We start from the raw sequence: 23608 nt of genomic DNA, 5'->3' as shown, positions 1-23608 counted from the left end.
TGAAGAGGCTACATGGGAAGATGAGGAACTTTTCAGAAAAGCTTATCCTAATTTTTTTAGTAAGAATGGACATCGGGACGACGTCCAATCCCAGGGGGGGCAGATGTAATAACCCTGGTAACTTGTAATTTCCGGTAAATGCTGCAGTAAAAACAATTTGGGTGATAACTTGTTCTGTTAAAAGACATTATTGTTTGTTAAAAGAAATGAAATGAATTATTTTTACACATGTGTGGAATGAAATGCTGGCAGCCTCTAAAAGAGGCTTTTCTATTAAAAGAAATGAATCAGTTAAGAAACTGAAAAAGAAAGACAACTGCTCTCACCCTGAAGAGGGTTGGGGAAGGAGACCTCTGGGCTGTTTGGGAACAGGCAGAGGTGAGATTCCAGAGAGAGGAGTTGCAGAGCGAAAGTAAAACGGGTTATGTCTGGTTGTGATCAGATAACTCAGCACCGTGGTGCTTAAGTCTTGTTGAGGGCTGCAGGCCTGCAAGACGGCTAGGGGGGAGAATCCAGCGTAGTGGATCTCAAGGTTGGGCGGTTAAGAGTGAAAACTCTCAGGTGACTACAGAAAACAGTATATACCCCTGCAATCGAGTACCAGGTACGCATCTTAGACTTTAAGTTCAGAAAGGTTCTAGTATTGAAGTACTTAGTATATCTTTACTAAAGAGTTACCGTATAGAAGCTTAGTGAGATTGTTATTATTAAACAAATAGAATGAAACCATGTCTCAGACATTCAGGTGAAATATTTAACAAAATAACACAGGAAATCTATATAACAGAAAGGCTAATTTCCTCGATAGTTTAACCAGGAAGATATTAGCCTTGCTTGTAAAGGTCTGAGTAGATAAGGGCCGAGTGGGCTGTTAACCAAGGGCATAGGCAATCCGACACCGAAGTGTCTGATAACTCTTAGCCGACGAGATAACCTTGTGGTGTACATTTAATCAACAGAGTAATTAAAGAGAGACAGAACTATAAGGATGGAAATTATGAATGCGTCCAAACCAGTTAAACAGTATTTGTGATAATATATTAGTTTATACAGAATAGCATTTCATACATTAGTTACTTCCAGTTATGTGTGTAAGTATTTCGGGCGAGTGAAGAACGGAAGTAAAGAAACATTTATATCAAACCCTAGTTGCTGAAATGAACATTTATATCAATCCCTAGTTGCAGAAAGAAATGAAGAAATATCAATGCATTCGAGAAGTAAATCTCATGTCGAAAGACAGATACCAGAAACCCAATAAACGCATAAACCAGACATATGAGTACACATATGGTGAGACTGTGCGCGGAAAGGGATAGGCTACACCTTCATGGAATGAAGGTAAGTCTATCCTCTCGCTGTAGGCCGAAAGCATTGCCATAGAAAACAATACAGTAGAGAAATCATAGGTTTTCTTAACTCGGAGGAACCTTAAACCAGAGCGTATTAAATCTGTGAAGCAAACGAACAATGACATAACCACAGTACATATAAGAGCTCGTTACCAGCTTGATAATCTACATGGCACGGAATAGAAATAGCCTAGCAGTAACAGAGACTAATCAGAGGCATATATTTATTCTATAAGAACAGATTAGATATGAAACCCTTAACCGTGACCAGACACATCAAATGTCGCAGCGAGGCTATGAATAGTCGTTGATTAACATAATAGCAATTATGTGAATATTAATAACAGAAAACAAACCGATATCATTCTCTAGTGACGGAGTTGAGACATTAAAATAAAACAGAACTTCCATTATAAAACTCAGTCCGAAACAGGGATCTTTGGAAACCCAGTCCGCCATGATAACCACATCTTTAAATACGATGAATAAAGTTGGGTTTATACAACTGTGTAACTTGTTCGTAAACAACAAAGCACCGAATCAACCTAGGTATGATTAAGCTTCAGAATACATAGTTTGGAACAGAGCTTAACAGTAAAAAGAATCTAAGTATCAAAGCCATAACCTAGGTACAGCAGAAAACGACCATTCCAGAAAGGCCGTCAAACATAGCCGCATAAGGATGGGTCCAGGAGCCACCTGTGACACAGGTAGAAGTAGGCTGCCTCAGCCATAACATAACCCTGAAACGCACTATACAGACAGAAGAAAACTTGGGGAGTTAAGGGGCATACCTGAATCAGACTTGCGTAATCCTTCAGCAGTTGATGCATGCGAGCTGTAGTGTAAGAGAAAACCTAGCAAACGTTCAAAATGAACCATGTCGGATTATTATTCATCCAGTGGGATATAAACGAGAAATATTAGCACTGAAACAAGTCGAAGTGAAGCATTACCAGCAAATAAATGAGTTAGGGAGGCGTGATAAACCTGGAGAAGGCAGAGGAGTGACGATCCGGTGCAGAACGAAGGGGCCTGGATGTTGCAGCGTAACCAGCGGAGGAGGTCAATGAATAACGAATGAACAAATGATCCATGAAATGAAACCCTGGCACTTTTATACACCCGATGAAACCCTAAGTGAAGCCAGACCGTCCGATGGTGTCGAGTGATCTCCATCGTCAATTGTGGGCGGGAAGCTGTGCACAAAACCCGGGGTTGGTCAACCCTCCCAGACCACATGGCCTTCACGTGATAAGGAGCCACCTGGTCTAGATTGTGGTGAGCTGGCGCAATGCTCTGCCAAATGGCAGTAAACTCAAATGAATGCCGTCCTTTCGTAATTGCTGTATCATTATATAAGGTTAACAAAGGTTTTGGGCAGCGTGCGGTCGAACTTTATTAACCGGAGTATATCCTTGGTACCAAATAAGGAACATTCGACCCTTATTACTTACGCTAACCTCCTTGTGGATATGTGTTAGATGGACTATGACAAGTGCATGTTAACTAGGAGATTTCAAATATAAGGTTAACCGTGTAATAACCATACCATAATTTTTTTTTTTGACTGTAATTTTGGTTTTGGAAAGGGAGTGTGACATCAATAAGCTTAGTGATGGCAGCTCAATTAGAAATGCTGGTAAAAATGAGAAAGTAGTTTTCAGCAATCTGATATGATGCAACGCACTATGTCATAGAGATATAAAGTTTGATGAAACTTAATTTATTGTAAGGGAAGGAAATTTTATACACTATGATATGTCATGGAAATGAATACTTTGGATCAATTTAATATGTATGATTGATGCTTTGAGAAGATGTTCTATCTTTTATGTATAGCATGAAGCATAATTTTGTTGTAGTGAGTTGTGTCTCAAAAATAGAGTGTTTTAGGAGATGTGATATATTAGAATGAAGTTTTTTTGAAACAATATACTGTGTTGCATGGGAAAAAAATGATGCAATGTGCTATGTCACAAAGAAAATAAAGTTTTAAGATATACTATATGTCATGGTGCCACACAAAAGAAAACTTCTATAATACTATATGTTGCATAAAATGAAACTTTTACATGATGCTATATGTGGTGACTAGAAAAAGTTTACACCCATGCAAACGGTCATGACTAAAGAAATTTTATTCCAATGCAATACATCTCAAAACACAAAATTTTCACCATCATAACATGTCATACCAAAACTTTAAATCCATAAAAACACTAATATAAAGTTTAATGATACATATAAGACAAAAATCTTGTTATCAACCTGTTACACTTAAGTCTAAAAAGAAATCTGATAGAAATGAAACTATGAAGAAGTCAAAATTTTCTTTAAAGAGACTAAAAAGATCAAAAACTTCTGTAAGCCTACTAAAAAAGCATTATATACCCAATATAGTTTTAAATATCATATATGGTTGATGGCACTCAGTCACAACACAATGTTTCTTACTAGAAATACTCAAAGTTATTTTGGTCACAACACAATAGTTATTGTCAATCGTGCACATATTTATTGCACATGGTAGCTGGGACCAACTCAAGATTGTGGAAAAGCATTGGGCATGCCACTGCGTTTATGCCAATAATTTGAACTTTGAAGGTGACCTGCATATAACTTTTGATTAGACGGATATTTGAATTCTCTGTCGGTCGGTTTTTTAACTCTCTCGACGCGTTGGATGTGAAACTCTCGGTAAGCTTTTCATATCGCGGGGAAGGAACCTCCATAATTCCAGAGCCCACTTATGTTTTCAAGACGGAAACAGAAAGTCTGTCACCAAAATATATGGGAGTTTACTAATACAACTGCATTACTATGACTATGGATGGTAAATAATATATATTATAATGGTATGGAAATTATTTGTGTCTTTTTAAATTTGACAAGTCAGATAAATTTTCATTTGGCTAAAGAGTTAAAGTTGTGAGATTTAGAATGATGGTTTCTGACCTTCAAATATATGTGATCAATGCTTTCAAAACTTAGGGTATTCTTCACTGTAACAAGTATTAGCTGAATAGAGCACTTACTTGACCGAACCACATGTTGATTTGTTTGGCTACTTTTCAATCAAAGCATAATTGCATTTAAGCCCTGAGATAATAATTTATTTATTGTTTGTAAGTTTTTCATGAGATAATAATCTATTTATTGTTTGTTGGTTTTCTCAATTGAAGTTTTTCATAATAAATTATGGTTTGCATAATCTAAGTGTATTATTCTTGTGTATTATTTTTATCATTATTTATTTTCTATGGTTTTTCTATATAACTATGTTTAGGAGAAATTAGTAATGGGAATGAAATGTCTTAGGTTTTGTGGAGCTTAATAATGAGAATGAAACATCCCTAGTTGACTGAAATTATTTTGGGAATTAGGAAGTTTCAACCCAAGAAAATGACTAGTGGAATTTGTTTCAAATATATAATACTTTAAATTAAAAATATTTTTGTTAGTATTATTTTTTAGTGTTATTAAATCAAAATGTAAATACTTTTATTCCATTATTATAAGAAAATATAAAACAATATCGATCTTCTAAATATTATTTAAAAAACAACTTAATAATAATCTCTTTGTAATTGTGAGTATATATGTGTGTGTGTGTGTGTGTGTGTGTCATTGTATTGGTGCTAACCATAAAAACTTAATAAATTAACATACAAGCCTAATAAATTAACATTTTAATATATAGTTGTTATCAATCAACCACATTATTGATTTTTATTGTATTTTCACATCACAAGAATAATTATGTTTAGTGTTTTTCCTAATCTAAAATAAAACTATAATTTACATTTATAAAAATGTTAAAAGTTTTAATTTTATAAAAATATAAGTATTTATTATATATATATATAGTAAATGAATATTTATGGATAGTAAAATTCTAATGTTTGATTAAATATGTTCATCTAATTATTAACATATATTAATAATATTTTAATTTTAAAATAAATTTTCAATGAGTTTTTAATTTTTATAAAATTTAAAATATATAATTATTAAGATAGATTGTAATCTAATTTTTTTTTATATTCTTTAAAAATATAATATTATTGTTTCCAATTTCTTATCAATTCATATATATATATATATATATATATATATCCACTATTTTTCATAAAATTTTATTATGAAATTGTAAGATTTTATTTTCATTACAATGAATAACTAGGAATCTTATAACACATTTGAAAAATTACAAGAATGTTTTTTAGAAACGCTAACTCTGAGATATTTTAGCATATTTGAACTCACAACTATATTATTATTGGTGTACTTTAAATATGTATATAGAAGGCTTAATTTGAGTGGGTCTCATCATGATTGTGTGTGACACCCATAAGGCTTTCATGAATTCATGTTATGATTTTAACTTTATTTACACAATGGTTGTGTGAAACACCCATAAGGCTTTCATGAATTCAACTTTATTTACTTTTTATGAACTCTGGGAACCCACTACGGCTGGAGTAGAACACCAAATAAATATAGCAACTCAAACTGGGTTAAGTTTTAAATATTAAAAGAAAGTCTTAATATGTATGACTGAACAGAAAAAACTATCCACACAATTAGGCTAGTTAGATCTCTTTCCCTTCATTGGAAAAGGGTAGTTCCAAGGAAGGGAGGCTCTCCTTTCTGGGGAAAAAGGGAAAGGATCTTGAGGAGCGAAGAAGGAGAAGGAAGAGAAAATTTCAACCTCACACATGACGCTATGTAGGTATGTGGAATATTGTTGTTCTGAGGAGTTCTTAAGCTCTACTTGAGCCAGTGGAACCCCAAAAGAATCCTTGCAAGTTGGGATTGTAGACTAGACCAAGGGGTCTTGAGGTTTGGAGGTCAGGCAACTCAGGATTGAACCTAATCTGTCTGGATGAGTGGAGGCTCAGGGGGAGACTGGATGTCATTATCAGCCTCATGGTTGGGTGGAGAGTCTCCCTAAATTTTTAAGGAAAATAGATAAGTATATTTACATGTTGATAGTTATTGATTTAATTTCTTCATGTTTTTATAGAATTAGTACTTGTGGAAGATAGAGCACCTAAAGAGAAACCGATGTTGGTGTATATTATGTTAATTCACACTTCTATGAAAACGATAGAAAATATTACATTGTATGTTTGCAGTTATTTGGATAAGAAACAGAAAGAAGAACTAAATCTGAAACATAACATTGAGCATGATTTGTATCATGGAGTAAACCATATGCCACATAAAAATTACCACAATATAAGAATGATATTGTTGATATAAAAACTCAGTTAGTTCGGTCAAGAAATACATGTTAATCGAATTACCATAACTTCCTATTAGAAATAGTAACTATTTGTTATTATTCGTGTTTGTATTAAACAAAAGCAAATGAAGGGATTGGTTATTCTGGTGAACGTCGGGAGGCCCTCTGTAGATAGTCCAACCTTGGGCATATGTGTCTTATCCTTGGGTTCCGGAGGAAATTGAGAGAGGAGTCAGTTACCTCACAACAAGGATGACAAAATTATACTTAACCATTAAGAAATTACCCAGTAAGAAATTATTGTTATGAACATTCATACTAATATTTTGGAATGGAAATACACACATAGAAATGCTATTATAATTAAATGTCTTGGAAGGGAGTATCGTACGAATTCCCAAACAGATATACATAACACCATGAGAATTAAAAACAATTGGACTAACAACTATATCAATACCCAAAAAAAAATATAAGTGAATAACAACTACTAGATTCTTTAAAACAATTATAGAGTTCTCATTGACACTTAAAAGTATGCGTGAGTACAGGCTGCAAGCAACCGTGCATAAATCTTTGAAGAAGTCTGAGTGACCTTCATATATATGAAACAAACTAGAACTTAAATGAATATTGAGGGATTGGAAAAAGGGAATTTCATTTCAGTAAATATTATCAAGAAAGCCGCGGAGGGCATGTGTAAACTAGATAACATGATTACAATTATAAAATGGAAGGGAAACCACCACAAATTACCATTAGTTCCATCAAGGATTAAACATAAACAGAAGATGAACTGTGGTATAATATAACTGTTAAAGAAAAATTCAAACCATCTCGAGCATAAATTCAAGGTCATTACAAATATCACTTTTGGGTGGCGAGACTCCATAAGCTTTTAAGTAAAACATATAAGTATATTTACATGATGATAGTTGTAATGAACCTCCATGGCATATCTGGAAAATAAGCACAAACCCCCTAAAAATTTTAAATTTTCCTTAGACATAATTAAGGTTCCATGTTCCTTTCCCCTAGTTAGACTGCTATGTCACTTTTAGGAAGGAGCTTTATACCATAGACACATTATCTCATCTTCATCGAATGATTTCTATAACACAACTACAATTGGAAGGGAATAAGGAGCTATAACATGCAACCATCAAACCTCTGGTGACATGCACAATAACGAGATCCTTGTCTATTGGATTATATACAACTTACCTCCTAATGTTTATGCATGCATCTATATCTCATGCCTAATTACAATATGCATGCATAAACTATATAAAAGCTATTAAATCAGTCAACCACATAAATAGTAATATTCCATCAGTTCCATAATAAGATAACTTCTAAGCAACAGATAGAATGAAATCTAGCTTCACTAAGTATCTATGCAATAAATAATCTAACCATCATAGACTATTATGTTACTTACATTATACCATAATGATCTACAAGCATCTACCACTATTTTCCATGTTAACTAGAGGCTTTATATAACATTAAAGGTTCCTTCACTAATGTAATGAAGATCACCATTAGATTCATTTGATATCCTACTCATTCATAGGCATAATAATGGAATCCATCACATGAATACAGATAGCATCATACTAACACATAAACCAAGACAGGGCAACATATCCAATACTAGATCAAATAAAACAATCACATGAAGGGTAAGAGACTGACATACAACATTCCACACATGTGAATCAATCTAAAACCATCACTTGGAGGGAGGAGCACCACCACCCAACCATGAATCACCTACGATTCCCCTCGAGCTGAAGTTCTTGAAAAGGATCAACTGTCCTTAATTGATTAATGCACTGGGTATTCAATACCCTCTTTCATGATTTAGGTTCCATTAGTGGAATTTTGCTTTTATGTATTTTTCCATTTGCCTACGTATTTTTCGTAAAATCTCGTCTTTATCTCCCACGAGGCTTTTCTTCATAAAATATTTCCATTATCTCCCACAAAGCTTTTATGTCCGATGGATCTTTATCTCCCATAAATCTGATGGATCTCCAATCCATCCAAGACTATCTAGAATCACATCTAGAAGCTTTATCATGAAAGATTCATCTCTATCCCATTCCTTAATGGGATTTGGCAAGAATCTCCTCTCTATTGGTGCTCCACCCTCCAAGTGATTTATTTTATTAATTTATTTAATAACACCTTTACTTTTCATATTATATATCACCTATCTTTTTCTCAGCTTAGGTTTAGAATAGTTTAACCCACAAAGGAGGGTATCACACCTAGGTTTAACTCAGCTTAGGTTTACATTCATTTAACACACAAGCGATAATATCACACCTATATTTAACTCAACTTAGGTTTACAATAATTTAGCACACAAGGGAGGGGTGTTACATATTCCCTTCTAATTTTTTACACCATCCTTGGTGTATCACTGCATCATGTCCTCGTTCACAGGTAGAAGGTTTCTGAATCAACAACTCTCATGGCTTTGCCATGTGATGCAATTTGTTTCTGATGTACATCGGTCTCAAGGAGTGCTCCTCTTTCATAACTACATTGGTCACCAAGAATGCTCTTCGTCCATAGCTACATTGGTCACAAAGAATGCTCGTCTTCCATAGCTAAATTGGTCTCAAGGAGTGTTCTCCTTTCATAGCTACTTGTAACATTGTTTTCAAACCATTTGTGAGAATTTATAGATGCATAATTTTAACTATGATACATATCATAATCTGTTACTTAATATTACTAAAGCAACTATTGCTCATTTTTCATTTTATCTGAAGAATGCATGTTCGCTTCTGGCATTCTTCCAAGCCTTTGTGTTCTTTTTTCAACATCTCCTTCTTGTGGTTTCTCTGCATAAAACACATCTGTTAGCATATTTTCCACTTCAATATGCCTACAATATCATAAAATATTAGTTCACATAACAACATATATATTCATCATATATATTCTTCGTAATTGTATGTATGCCAAACTTAACCATGGTTACTTATCCTTGAACCACTTCTTACTTTCCTTCTTCTGTGAAACCACCAATCGGTTGTCCTGCCAGACATCTACCCAATGTCTTCATGCATACCTGCACACAATGTGTATTATACACATCGATATACATATCATATTTCAAACATGTAACATATGTAGTCATACGGGTACTATATGTATTGTTGTACATAGTACCATTTGTGCTACAGCCCATCATACCATTCCCATGGTATCACCTGCATGACAAAAAATTTGTCCACATATTTTTCTACCATGTTAGTATCATGCCAAGCATTCCTTTATCTTTTTCTAGCAATTAAAACAATGGTGCTCAGTTCACAAGGAATTTGTATGACCATGGTTCATTTCTATAATCAGAGAAAGTTTTGTTAAGTGTAAATCATTTTCAAATTTCATGTGTTTGTAACACAATATCAGTAATATAGTATGTATTCATGCATATTTGCATCTTAAGAAGACTATTAACTCATAGTTTAATAATTGTTAGATCAATACTTCCTTCTTAAATCATTTATCTCGGGTGATTTATTATTTCCCTTTTTATGTTTCAACAACTTAACCACTCTGCAATATACTTTACCAATGTGATCATTATGTCAATCATGTTCTTTTCTTCTGCATATTACTCCCCTTTTATAGGCATTGGGGTAACCACATCTTTTAAGGTTTTGGTACAATGATTTCTATATAAATTGCCTAAAGAACCAAGACCAATACTGGAATTCATCATGAGTTGCAAGATAATTCCAACCATCCATTAAAGTCGAGACTCTTTCATGCCATGGATGCTTGACATCTGTCATCAACCAAATGATAACTAAAATATTGTTATAAGGCTATAATGTTGTACACCCATGTGTTTACATGGAAAATTCATATGCCTCATTATTATGTGTAGATTTTAGCATAAATCTTTCCACAACAATTTTATCTTGATGACCCCTTAACCAGTCTTATGATAACAATATATCAAATAGTCCATGACAATGCATGATTATATGTATCATAAAACAATAAATCAATGATGCAAACATGGACTTCCTCTATTGAAGCCAACTATAATGTTAATATCATGATGATATATGTCAATTACAAAAATGCTCACAAGCTTCCTCAGTCAACATTCTGGAGATAACCATCTCTTAATACATAACACATTCAAAAACCATCTACTAACCATATCCTACCAATAGGCCATATTTATTACAGAGGCTCATGGTCAGTACCTAACAGGGTAAGCCCTCTTCCATAACCATATTTACATTAGATGTTATGATAAAAACATAGTAGCGAACTACAATTTGTGCATAACCTTTGACATGATAGTAATTATTAACCGTTATACCTTGTTAATTTCACTGTATCCACAGTTTCTTATGCTATAAAACATTCGAGAGTGGATGATTACCATACCATCATCACACCTCTCTCACCACAAGTATAATATCCTATGGCATTGATCTTCCCAATCTATCATCTTCCTTTTTCGCCACTTGTTTAGGGAAGATAGTTATGTAGGCCTTAATGATTTAGTTATAAGGATTTTCATATAGCAGTAGGAATTAATACCTACTTAATTAATCCTCCAATATGACTATAACTCTTTCAAGGTGTGATTAATCCATTGTTTAAAATATGAGAATTTCTCATAGTTTGCATCTCATTGTTGCTTATCATAACCACTTAATAATTCATGTATGCTAAAAATGTTTCATTGCTTAACTACAATGGCAGATTTATTATAAAATAAACCAAGCAATATCCACATCTTAAATGCAGGCCACACTTGCCAATTACGCCAATGTTAATAAGAAACAACATCAATACTCACAAGCTCTCTTGGTGTCTCAATTCCTAAATTGGAAGGGTTCCTACTTGTTAAGTATTAACCCCAACACCTTATCTGTATCTCCATATATAATTTCATATTGTTTAAGAGTGACTTATAAGCTTAACACAGTCTTTTTTTTTAATCAATCAAGAAGCATTAGAACTTGCTTCTTATTAATTATCATGGTTTACATATTATTGTGTCAAGAATGCTTATAGGTACTAGTATGCCCTTCCAATGCATAGGTCTTGGTATATATATATATATATATATATATATATATATATATATATATATATATATATACCTGTTATTATTTAATCAATTTTTCGAACAATTCCAACTCCAAAATGCATTGTATAGAGGATTAAATTAAAAAAATTTGTGCCATTACCTGCTCTTTATTTCTTAACATTGTTCATGAGAACCTTTTTCATTGCATAACACCCTACTACGGTTTAACATTTCCATTTTATACCATCATCCTTTCATTTAGCCAAGTCCCTACATCATACTTGTACTAGTGTCAATTTGCTTTATTTGTAATTGAAGTAACGTGATGACTATATCCTTAACTTCATCAATTGCTATTTACCTTTTGGAATAATTTATTTCATTCTTGGCTTTAATTTTCCGCAAGGACAAGAATATCCCTGGTGACTTCAATAAGATTAAAATTTTTCAATCAACATGATCCTCCCTTACATCTATTCCTATTATAACATGAGCACAAGCACAACCATATCCTTAATGAAAATTGAACAGGTATAAGAAATAACATTTCCTCGGTGAAACTTGAATGCTAATGAGGAATTGGATAGTGCCCCATGTTCATATTGATCTACAAGTCGACTTTAATCGCTATATTATCCAATATTCAATGGATGATATAATATTATATACTGATCATCTCCGGAGGCAACTAGTGCACTACAAATGCTTGATATTTTGTTACTGCCAATGCAGTTACTACTATACTCTGCACACAAATGGTCATTGCACGAAATGCATTTGAATGCATGTGAGGTATTATTATATTAGTTTGAATGAGAAATGCTCTACAGGTTATCTTGGGTCAGAGACACATACCTTAACATAGGTTTGAGAAACAGTGAACCAAAGGATGTTTTAATTTACATATTATTTCATGAAAACAAGTTTTGTAATTGGATTACACTAGCATATTTAACTGATTCAAAACTTTACTAAACCTAAGTATCTTATATGATCTATGTAAATTTAGAACCAGTCTCTGAATGCGTTGAACAATCAATTTCATTACAGCATTAGGCGACTATCTAGTCTCTCTCAGATAAAAAGCCACAATTTTAAATGCATTACAAAATTTTCTGAGGGGGATTTCAAGACTAAGAAATCAATTTTTATGAGCTATTGCATTTCACCTCGGCATAATTACAATGGAATCAAGATAAGTGACTCCCATATATATATATATTTTTTATTTATTAAAAATGTACAACCCATAATTTTTGCATGGGTGAAAGTTATTTGATTTCATGTTGGTGTTGAATATTCTGGTGGAGGAATTGTGTAATTAACTGAAATGAACGACTTACTTGCTGTGGAGCGAAAACTCCTGGAGCAATTATTTTCTGTATCGGCTTGCCACAAGTATATAAAAGAAAACATCGTTGACGCCAAACAAATCCCATACAGTTTAGCCAGTGGCCATCGACGATCTCATTGAGACCCCTCATGGTGTGTGATTTCTTTCACACAACTCAAACAAATATGATTTTGATGGCCTACTGGCCTCCTTTTCATGCAACACAATAACTATTCCAATATGCTTTCACAACTATTCGAAGAGTATTCCATCTTTTTTTCATATGTTTTATTTATGCATATATATAATCTGTAACTGTACATTGAATTTGTATACAAGCAGAAAACACAACAACCACTTCTATAATATTAAAGGATAAAATTACTAAGGATGTCATTTATTATTGCGTTTTATTATATATACATGATTATGTAAGTGATAATAATTCAATATTCATTTTCATATATAACCTTCGCCCTAATGAATTTATAAGTTACCTTTCATATATTAAGCTCCTCTGGTCGTTGTTGTAGCTGTTCTAATACTCCACCCTATTGTAGTTTGGGACATCCAACTGCATTAAGCCTCTACAAGGATATGCAATGCTCAACACCTTCTAACGCTTCGATCTCCACACATTGGAAGTGATGGCACAATCTTCCTTATCTCACATTCACGGTGGTGGGTAAGCCTTCTTATTCCTACAGCCTCATACTTAGGCTCGACTCTCACAACTTGAGATTGAGATAGCTCATCCAAGACTGAGCTGGCTTATTTATGTGCATAGGAATGTAAAATCCTTGCTGGACTATGAGGATAAGCATAGCCCGATCTTGCCGCACCTAGAATATAGCAGAGAATATCACTATTCACAAAAGAACATGGAACTGAGTTCTGGAAACTTGTCTTGATCCAGTCGAATCATGAAGTTTCCAGTCCTAAGTGGAAGCCTCTAGGCTTGACTCGCCTCTGCCCAAAAATTTGAATCTCTCACAAAACCCTCCTATGTAGTTTAGGTTATAATCAGTTGATGATTCTGGCTTCGGCTCAGGGAATTCCCAACAGTAAGGATAACACCGCAATACATAGAAACAGATGGAAGCTTTCTCGAACCATCAAAGGAAGAGGGGAAGGCATAGATTCATTATTGATTAGTAAAAGTGATGTTATAACAGAGTAGTTTTGATTGCAAAAAGAGTTTCACCCTTCTGTAGCTGCAAAGAAAAATGTATATGAAGGGAGGGAAAGAACTGCAATGTCCGGGGAATGGGTTGGTTACCCTGTAACAATCGCCTTCCCTCTTCATTGTTGAATAAGCATTAATGAATTGCAGTCATGTGTTGTTACTGCACTTTACAGTGCTCAGCCTATGAATTTCACTTTAATTTAAAAATTCCGCGTATATTTGCCTTGATATATTTTAATATAAAATTGGTCAAGTTGCTCGATGTCACATAATCTTCCATATGTATGTATGTATGTATGTATGTATGTATGTATCTATCTATCTCTCTCTCTCTCTATATATATATATAGATATAATAATATTACGACCACATATCCTTAGGATGGCATATAACCCTGTTTTTTTTTTTTTAATTATTAGCTTCGTATGAGGAACATTTCAAGTAGCTTTATATGGTCATATTATTTTATATGGTGTGGATACGAATGTCTGCACTTCCTCAAAGTATTTCAATCCATCCTTAAACAAACCTCATTTGCATAATTTATTATGCATAATTATGCCACAAATTAACAATTAAGTTCTTATTTTATAAAGGTCATAACATTATATATATAAATGAAATTTGACCCCTCAATAACCATGTGAATATTCATTCTCAAGAATCCTAATTTTCCTTTAATGCCAAGGACCATATTCTAAGTTTAAACTTCACCTTTATGGATTATAGAATTTTCATAATTGCAAAATTTTTAATGAGAACGCTATGAAGGTGGATTGGTCCATAGGCCTCAGTGTTTGAGCCTATGCTCTAATACCATTTGTAACAAACCTCGATGGCCCATCTGGAAAATAAGACTAAATCCCCTAAAAAATTTAAAATTTCCTTAGACATATTTAAGGTTCCATGTTCCTTTCCCCTAGTTGGACTGCTATCTCACTTTCAGGAAGGAGCTTTATACCATAGACACATTATCTCATCTTCATCAAATGATTTCTATAACACAACTATAGTTGGAAGGGAAGAAGGAGCTATAACATGCAACCATCAAACCTCTAGTGACATGCATGGTAACGAAATCCTCGTCTATTGGATTATATAGAACTTACCTCCTAACAGTTCTGCATGCATCTATATCTCATGCCTAATTACAATATGCATGCATAAACTATATAAAGGATATTAAATCAATCAACCACATGCATATTAATATTCCATGAGTTCCCCCGGATGCGGGTGATTAAAGGCAGAGAGAATGACACGGGCCATCACATGGCCGGGTGTCACGACCACATTCAAAGGTGGTACCACGCGTTAAGGAGGTTTAATGAAGTTAAGAGCGGAGATGAGACGGCATTAATGCCTGTCCTCTCGGCTCGAGGGAGGCAGATGGGCAGTAGAGCGATGGAGAAGTTTAAGCGGGGGAGGATGGCTGGTTTGAGGGAGTATGGTGAGTCTGGTGGAGAGTCCCTCCTTTGTGCAAGCCGCAAGGTGAATGCAGAGTCGAGGGGGAAACGGAAGACTGTGAGATTGCTCCACATCGTTGGAAGGTGAACTGGAGTTATATGCTGAATGTCCTATTGCTAATTCTTGCTGTTCGAGAGGTGAATTTGCTCGGTCATTGGGTTCGTGTGGTGAATTTGCTCTGTCATTGGGCTCGAGGGGCGAATTCAGGAAATTGGGGAGGGTTCTGGAAGTGGGCTCTGGAAGCCTGTTCTTGGAGCTGGCCCTCAAGTCTAGTTCTTGACGCTAATTACTATCTGGTTCTTGGCGCTAATTCTTGGAGCTCAGGCGCGTTAAGGTATTGGACTCCTGAGGCCAGAGACCGAGAGTGGTGGTGGAATTCGCTCTGGCTACTGGGAGTTGCGTTAATCCTGGTGAATGTTCACAGCATTGACTTTGAAAGGCATTTAAGTATGCCGAGGGATAGGCCACGAATGGGTAGCCGGAGGGGAGGAATTCAAGGTCGAGCTCCGCCGAGAGAAGACCGTCACTCCCCTTCTTCTTCAATAGAAGTCACCTCTCAGCCTTGTTGGTTTCAGGATAGCAATGACGAAGTTGGTGGGCAGAAGGAAAGCAGCCCAATTGAAGGAGATAGCCAGAGAGAGCTCCCCATGCTCAGGTATCGTCTCCCCTGTCCGCATGTCAACTCCTCTCTGATCGTGACAATTGCTGTGGAACCCGGCATTGAGCCTCAGCTGCATAGGCAGCATCCCAGTGGGGATGACTCCCCTATTGCTTGCCTTCCCGTGGGTGAAGAAAGTGGATGGGCTCAGCCCGAGCTTGTTCCAGGGATGGGTTGGTCGGTTCCATGCCACGCGGGTGGGCGGAAATTGGAACGCCCTGGCCTCAATCTGGACCCAGAAGCTGGCCCCTCGGTACGCGCAGTCACTCATCCGCCTGGTTCGAGTAAGGGCAAGCAGAAAATGGAAGACTCCGACCCCAATTTGGATCCTGTAGCTGGTCCCTTGGTGCGTGCAGCTAATCCTTTGCCCGGTCCGAGGGAACTTTCCCGAAAGGACAGGCCTCATAAGATCATTCAGCTCTCGGATTCGGAGAATACGCTCCACTTCGGATGCAGAATTGCAGAGGAGCTCCAGTCTACTGATGAAGAATGAATTTGTCATGGTAATTTCTGTTTTGTATGGGATTTTCAGGGGCAATTCAGTCATATTGTCCATATGTCGGCTTTTTAGTCCAAATGTCGCTTGTAAATGTCCAAGTGTCCAGTGTTTCTGTTCAGTGGTCTGTGTCTTTGTCCGTGTCAAATGTGTTTATGTGCATCAAATGTTCAGTCCAGCAATGGACAGTCTATCAGTGTTATGTAATAGAGTCAGCAGGGGTACAGCGAACCACCCAATTTTGAACACACTCAAGTTGGGTGCTGCAATATGGGCAAGGCCAGGGAGCCTGAGAAAATCCACTTAAACCTTGCCCTCTGTAATCTTTTTGTATATTTGTTTTGTAAAAATAATAGAAGTAGTCATATTCAGAAAAAAAAAAATATTCCATGAGTTCCATAATAAGATAAATTCTAAGCAACAAATAGAATGCAATATAGCCTCATTGAGTATCTGTGCAATAGGTAATCTAACCATCATAGACTATTTTGTTACTTCTATTATACCATAATGATCTGCAAGCATCTAACACTATTTCCCATGTTAACTAGAGGATTTATATAACATTAAAGGTTCCTTCACTAATGTAATGAAGATCGCCATTAGATCCATTTGATATCCTACTCATTCATAGGCATAAGAATGGAATCCATCACATGAATATAGATAGCATCATACTAACACATAAACCAAGACGGGGCAACATATCCAATACTGAATCAAATAAAATAATCACATGAAGGGTAAGAGACCGACATACAACATTCCACGCATGTGAATCCATCTAAAACCATCACTTGGAGGGAGGAGAACCACCACCCAACCATGAATCACCTCTGATTCCCCTGAACCGAAGTTCTTGCCAAGGATCAACTATCTTCAATTGAACGATGCGCTAGGTATTTAATACGCTCTTTCATGATTTAGTTTCCATTAGTGGTATCCTACTTTTATGGATTTTTCCATTTGCCTAGGTGTTTTTCGGAAAAGCTCACCTTTATCTTCCACGATACTTTTCCTCATGAAAGCTTTCCTTTATCTCCCGCAAATCTTTATGTCCAATGCATCTTTATCTCCCATCCATTCGATGGAGCTCCAATCCATCCAAGCTTATCTGGAATCACATCTAGAAGCTTTATCATGAAAGATTCATCTCTATCCCATTCCTCAATGGGATTTGGCAAGAATCTCCTCTCTCTTGGTGCTCCACCCTCCAAGTGATTTATTTTATTAATTTATTTAATAACACCTTTGATTTTCATATTAAATATCACCTAGATTTTTCTCAGCTTGCGTTTAAAATAGTTTAACCCACAAACGAGGGTATCACACCTAGCTTTAACTTGGCTTTGGTTTACATCAATTTAACACACAAGTGAGAATATCACACCTAGCTTTAACTCAGCTTAGGTTTACAATAATTTGTCACACATAGGAGGGGTGTTACAATAGTTATTGATTTAGTTTCTTCATGTTTTTACAAAATTACTACTTGTGGAAGATAGAGCACCTAAAGAGAAATTGATGTTCTTGTATATTATGTTAATTCACACTTGCATGAAAACGACAAAAAATATTACATTGTATGTTTGCAGTATTTTGGATAAGAAACAGAAAGAATAACTAAATCTGAAATATAACATTAAGCATGATTCATATCATGGAGTAAACCATATTCCACAGAAAAATTACCACAATATAAGAATGACACTATTGATATAAAAACTCAGTTAGTTCAATCAAGAAATACATGTTAATCTAATTACCATAACTTCCTATTAGAAATAGTACCTGTCTATTATTATTGGTGTTTGTATTGTAAGAAAAAAAAGAAATGAAGGGAATGGTTAGTTTGGTGAAGGTCGGGAGACCCTCTATAGACAGTCAAACCTTGGGTATATGTGTATTATCCTTGGGTTGCGGAGGAAACAGACAGAGGAGTCAGTTACCTTGCAACGAGGATGACATAATTATACTTAACCATTAAGAAATTACCAAGTGAGAAATTACTTTTATGAACATTCATAATGATATTTGGAATGGAAATACGCACATAGAAATGCTATTATAATTAAATTCCTTGGAAGGTACTATCGTACAAATTCCCAAATATATGTACATAACACAATTAAAAGTAAAAATAATTGGACTAACGGTTATATCAATACCCAGAAACAAAAGAAATATCAGTGAATAACAACTACTAGATTCTTTAAAACAATTACAGAGTTCTTGTTGACACTTAAAAGTATACCTGGGTATAGGTAGCTAGAAAGTGTGCATAAATAAAGCATATTCAAAGAAGTCTGAGTGACCCTCATATACAAGAAACGGACCAGAACTTAAATGAATCCCAAGGGATTGGAAAAAGGGAATGCCATTTTAGTGAATATTATCAAGCAAGCTACGGAGGGCATGTGTAAACTAGATAACACGATTACAATTTTAAACTATAAAGAAAATCGTCACAAATTACCATTACTTCCATCAAGGATTAAACGTAAACAAAAGACGAAATGTGGTATAATATAACTATCAAAGAAAACTTCAAACCATCTCGAGCATAAACTCAAGGTCATTATAGATAAACACTATGTAAAATCTTAATTAGAAATATTTTAACAACGCATTAGGGTTATGTAGTAGGAAATGCTTACATTGAGGTTAAGGCCTCTAAATAAAGAAAAAACCCTCAACATTTTCAACTGGCGTGGCCATGAGCCTAACCCTCTGAAAAACTTAGAGTGAACAAGCATGGAGGGTTTGGAGCAGTTTCACAAACTCCATCATTACACCAAATAAATAAATCCAAAACCTATGAGGATTTATCCAATGTGTCTCGTCAAGAGCCATAGTCCTCGGAGGACTAAAATAAAAGCATACCAAAGAGCATCAATAAAATGGGGTAGCTCGATTACCAACCTGTAGGTGGAGAATCGTTGCTCCTCTACAGGCCTCTAGTGTTAATGACTTAGGAAGTTTCTCTGAAGCCTTGCTGATGAGCCTGCACAATGGAAAATACAAAATTTAAGGCATAATACAATCCACTAGTGACATAAAACTAGATAATAAACAATTAGGTGAGAGAGGGTCTTACCATAGGTTGTTGTGCATAAAGTGGCCCAACCAAGATAGCCTGAACACTAAGCATTGATCATGAATGGTGCTTGGCATGAAATAAAGGGAAAACACTACCATATACCTCAACTGTAGCAATTCTAAACCTATTCCACCGAAGGAAAGTAGAAAGGAACAGAGAGTTGTAGAGCTAGGTTCCTTGGTGAGAAGGGATGAGAATGAGGTTGGTCTGCACCAATCCAGGTAGGAGATTACCCTAAACTTCCATCCTTGATTATCAACCCTCCAATGTATGTCACATGGAACCAATGCCAAATCGCTGCCAAGTGGAGGTTGGAAGTGATGTGCATCTGGAGGTGTGCCTCAAGGGTACGAGGACCACCCAACATAAGTTAATAACATACAATATAAATATTGGGCCTTATGCCAATTGCCTTAGAATATATACCTGACACACAAATCAACATCAGAATCATAATATTTGCCATGGTTAAACCAATTATGTTTGTACCATAGATAGGGTGTACATTAATCGTCAAAGATTTGCCTTTTTGTTGGTTGGTATAGTTAATTAATTAACCCTAGTCTTATACTTGAATATGCTTGCACTGTTATGGTTGATGTATCGGATAAGTAGTCTGGGGTATCTAAATTGTAAATGACTTTTTTTGTACTTTTGTTAAGCTTAGGTGTGACAAGTGGTATCAAAGCCAAGTGTTCAACACTATGGCCAATTAGGGAAAACTAAAAAAAAACATAACATTGTTACTATGCATAGAGAGTGAAATATGTGGAGCAGAAGTGATTCTCGAACAAGAGCACCAACCCAGAAATGTGGGTGCAATTGGGAGAGGAATCTCGATAGAAAAATGCAGCCTTATTTGAGACAATTCAACAATTTTGCACAAAAATGACGAACCTGAGAGTTGATAATGAAAGGCTATGATAGGAACAAGAAAGGATCCTAAAATTTTTATCAAATCGATAGAATGATTAGAGACCCAACCCCAATGCAGGAAATGGGGATCACATAGAAACATTTCTTCATGATAACGAGGAATCAGAAGGGGGACATAAAGATGAAGAAAGGAAATCGGGTAATGCCTCTTTTGGCAGAAGACCTAAGAAGCGGAAAGCTAAACTGCAAGGAGAATTTAAAAAAACAATACCTCCAATATATGATGGGGAAGTGGAGGAAGTTTCTAAACCTTGGATAGTTAACATGAATAAATACTTGCAACTATACGAATATGAAAATAATATGAAAACTCAATTGGCTATTTTTTAGCTACAAGGGAAGGCCACCCTTTGGTGGTAGGAGGTCAAAGTTGTTCAGGGTATTGACGATCAGGAGGTCGCATGGAATGAATTTCAGAAGTATTTCGAGGATAAATAATTAACTGAACATTTTTATGATGAGGAAGCCAAAGAGTTTCATGATTTAAGGTTGGGCCTGTTAACGATTGATGAGTTTATCACTAAATTTACATCCTTGTTGAGATACGTTCCATATCTTCGATAGGAAAAAGCTAAGATATAACAATTCATCAATAAATTTCCCCCTTTAATGAAGGAGAAACTGGAATTCAATTACCCAAAAATGATGGATGAGGCCATTCAGAAGGCCCGAATTTGCTACCACCAAATGAAACCGAAAGGGGAAGGTAACAAAGGAGGGATAAATAGAAAAGGTCAAAGGATTTTCCAGAATTTTCGAGGGACAAAACCCCCAAATATTAAAAACACGAGTCAAAAAATGCAAAGAAGAATGGATGGGAGAAATCAGCTACGAACGGGACAACCAGTTGAAAATAAACAATTAGAAGCTGCAAGTCGACCGTAAGCCAGTTAATAACCAAAATCTCATTTATAGTATTGGGGTTGCGGAGAACCTCATTACTTTAAAAACTACCCACACCGCACTCGTACTGAGAAGGTTACCAATATTCAAGAAGCTTCCACGGTTGGAGACGTAGCGAGGAATATTCCATGGATTAGTGTAACTTTGGATGATGGTCAGGCTGAATATCAACCAACGATGATCGAAATGGAAGGTAAAGTACCTAAACATTATGTTTCCATTTTAATTGATCCAGGTGAAAGTTTGAGCTACATTAGCCCAAAACTGGTAGAATTATGTAACTTATAGAAAATAAGATTTAAAACCCCTTGGCTAGTGCAATTGGCTACTGGGGCCAAATGAAGGGTTGCTACTAAGGTGGTAAACTACGTCCTTGAGGCATCTGGACAACAAATCGTAGTTTATTTGAATTTTTTTCCTTTGGGGACATATGAGATACTAGTTGGAATGGACTGGTTAGAGAAACATTGGTCAATAGTAGACTATAAAGAGAAAACTGTGAGCTTCCTTGGAGAGAACAATGAAAGACAAGAAATTCAAGGAATAAAGAAGGTTGTCAAATTATGACCTATCACTGCTAACCAATTAGGGAAATGCATTCAGAAAGGTTGTCAAATTTATGTGGTCCAGGTAGGCTATACAAATTCTAAAGATAAAATAATTACGTTGGAGAATGTGCCAATAGTTCAAGAATTTTCTGATGTATTTCCAGAGGAAATACCTGAGTTGCCACCTAAAAGGAACATTGATTTCACTATAGAGCTTATTCTGAGAAGAAGACCAGTGTCTAGAACACCATATTGAATGAGTATACTGGAATTAACAGAACTTAAGATGCAGTTACAAGAACTCCTTGATAAAGGGTATATACGCCCAAGTGTGTCGCTTTGGGGATCCGCTGTGTTATTCGTGTGAAAAAAGGATGGAACACTATGATTGTGAATCGATTATAAACAACTAAATAAGCTAACCATAAAAAATAAACACCCACTGCAAAGGATTGATGATCTGTTTGATCAAGTTAAAGGGGCTAGGTTGTTTTCTAAAATTGATTTAAGATCTGGATGTCATCAAATATGAATTAAGGAGGAAAATATTTGTAAGAAAATATTTAGGACCCGATACGGACACCATGAATTCGTAGTGTTACCTTTTGGGTTTACAAATTCCCCTACAACATTTATGAGCTTGGTGAATAGTATATTTCATCCTTATTTAGACAAATTTGTCCTAATATTTATTGATGATATTCTCATATACTCCAAAAGCATGGAAGACCATGAGAAGCATCTACGAATCATATTGCAAACCTTATGGGATAACCAGCTATATGCAAAATACAGTAAGTGTGATTTTTATAAAGACCACATCTAGTATCTGGGACACATTATATCAGTAGAAGAAATTGTAGTGGACCTTGAAAAGATCAAAACCATTATGGAATGCCATGTCCCCATGAATGTTGTTGATATTTGGTCCTTGATGGGGTTAGCTGGATACTACCATCGATTTATTTCTGAATTTTCAAAAATTTCTTACCTAATTACTTCCCTACAAAAGAAAGGCAAGATTTTCAAGTGGATGACAGAGTGTTAGCAAAGTTTTGAATGCCTGAAGCAACTACTAACTTCTGCTCCTATTTTGAAGGTAGCGGACACAGAAAAAGATTTCACTGTTTGCAAAAATTCATGTGAGGAAGGTGTTGGGGGGGTATTAATATACAATGGAAAATTCATAGCCTACAAATCCCATAAACAGAAGGAACATGAGGAGCAATATTATGCCTACGATTTGGAGCTAACTGTGGTAGTGCATGCCTTAAAGGTATGGCAACATTACTAGTTG

Source organism: Pinus tabuliformis, chromosome X (assembly GCF_031772625.1).
Source record: "Pinus tabuliformis cultivar Carrire ecotype Pingquan chromosome X, CPIR1, whole genome shotgun sequence".
NCBI classification, from domain to species: Eukaryota; Viridiplantae; Streptophyta; class Pinopsida; order Pinales; family Pinaceae; genus Pinus; species Pinus tabuliformis.
This window is presented reverse-complemented; position numbering follows the sequence as displayed.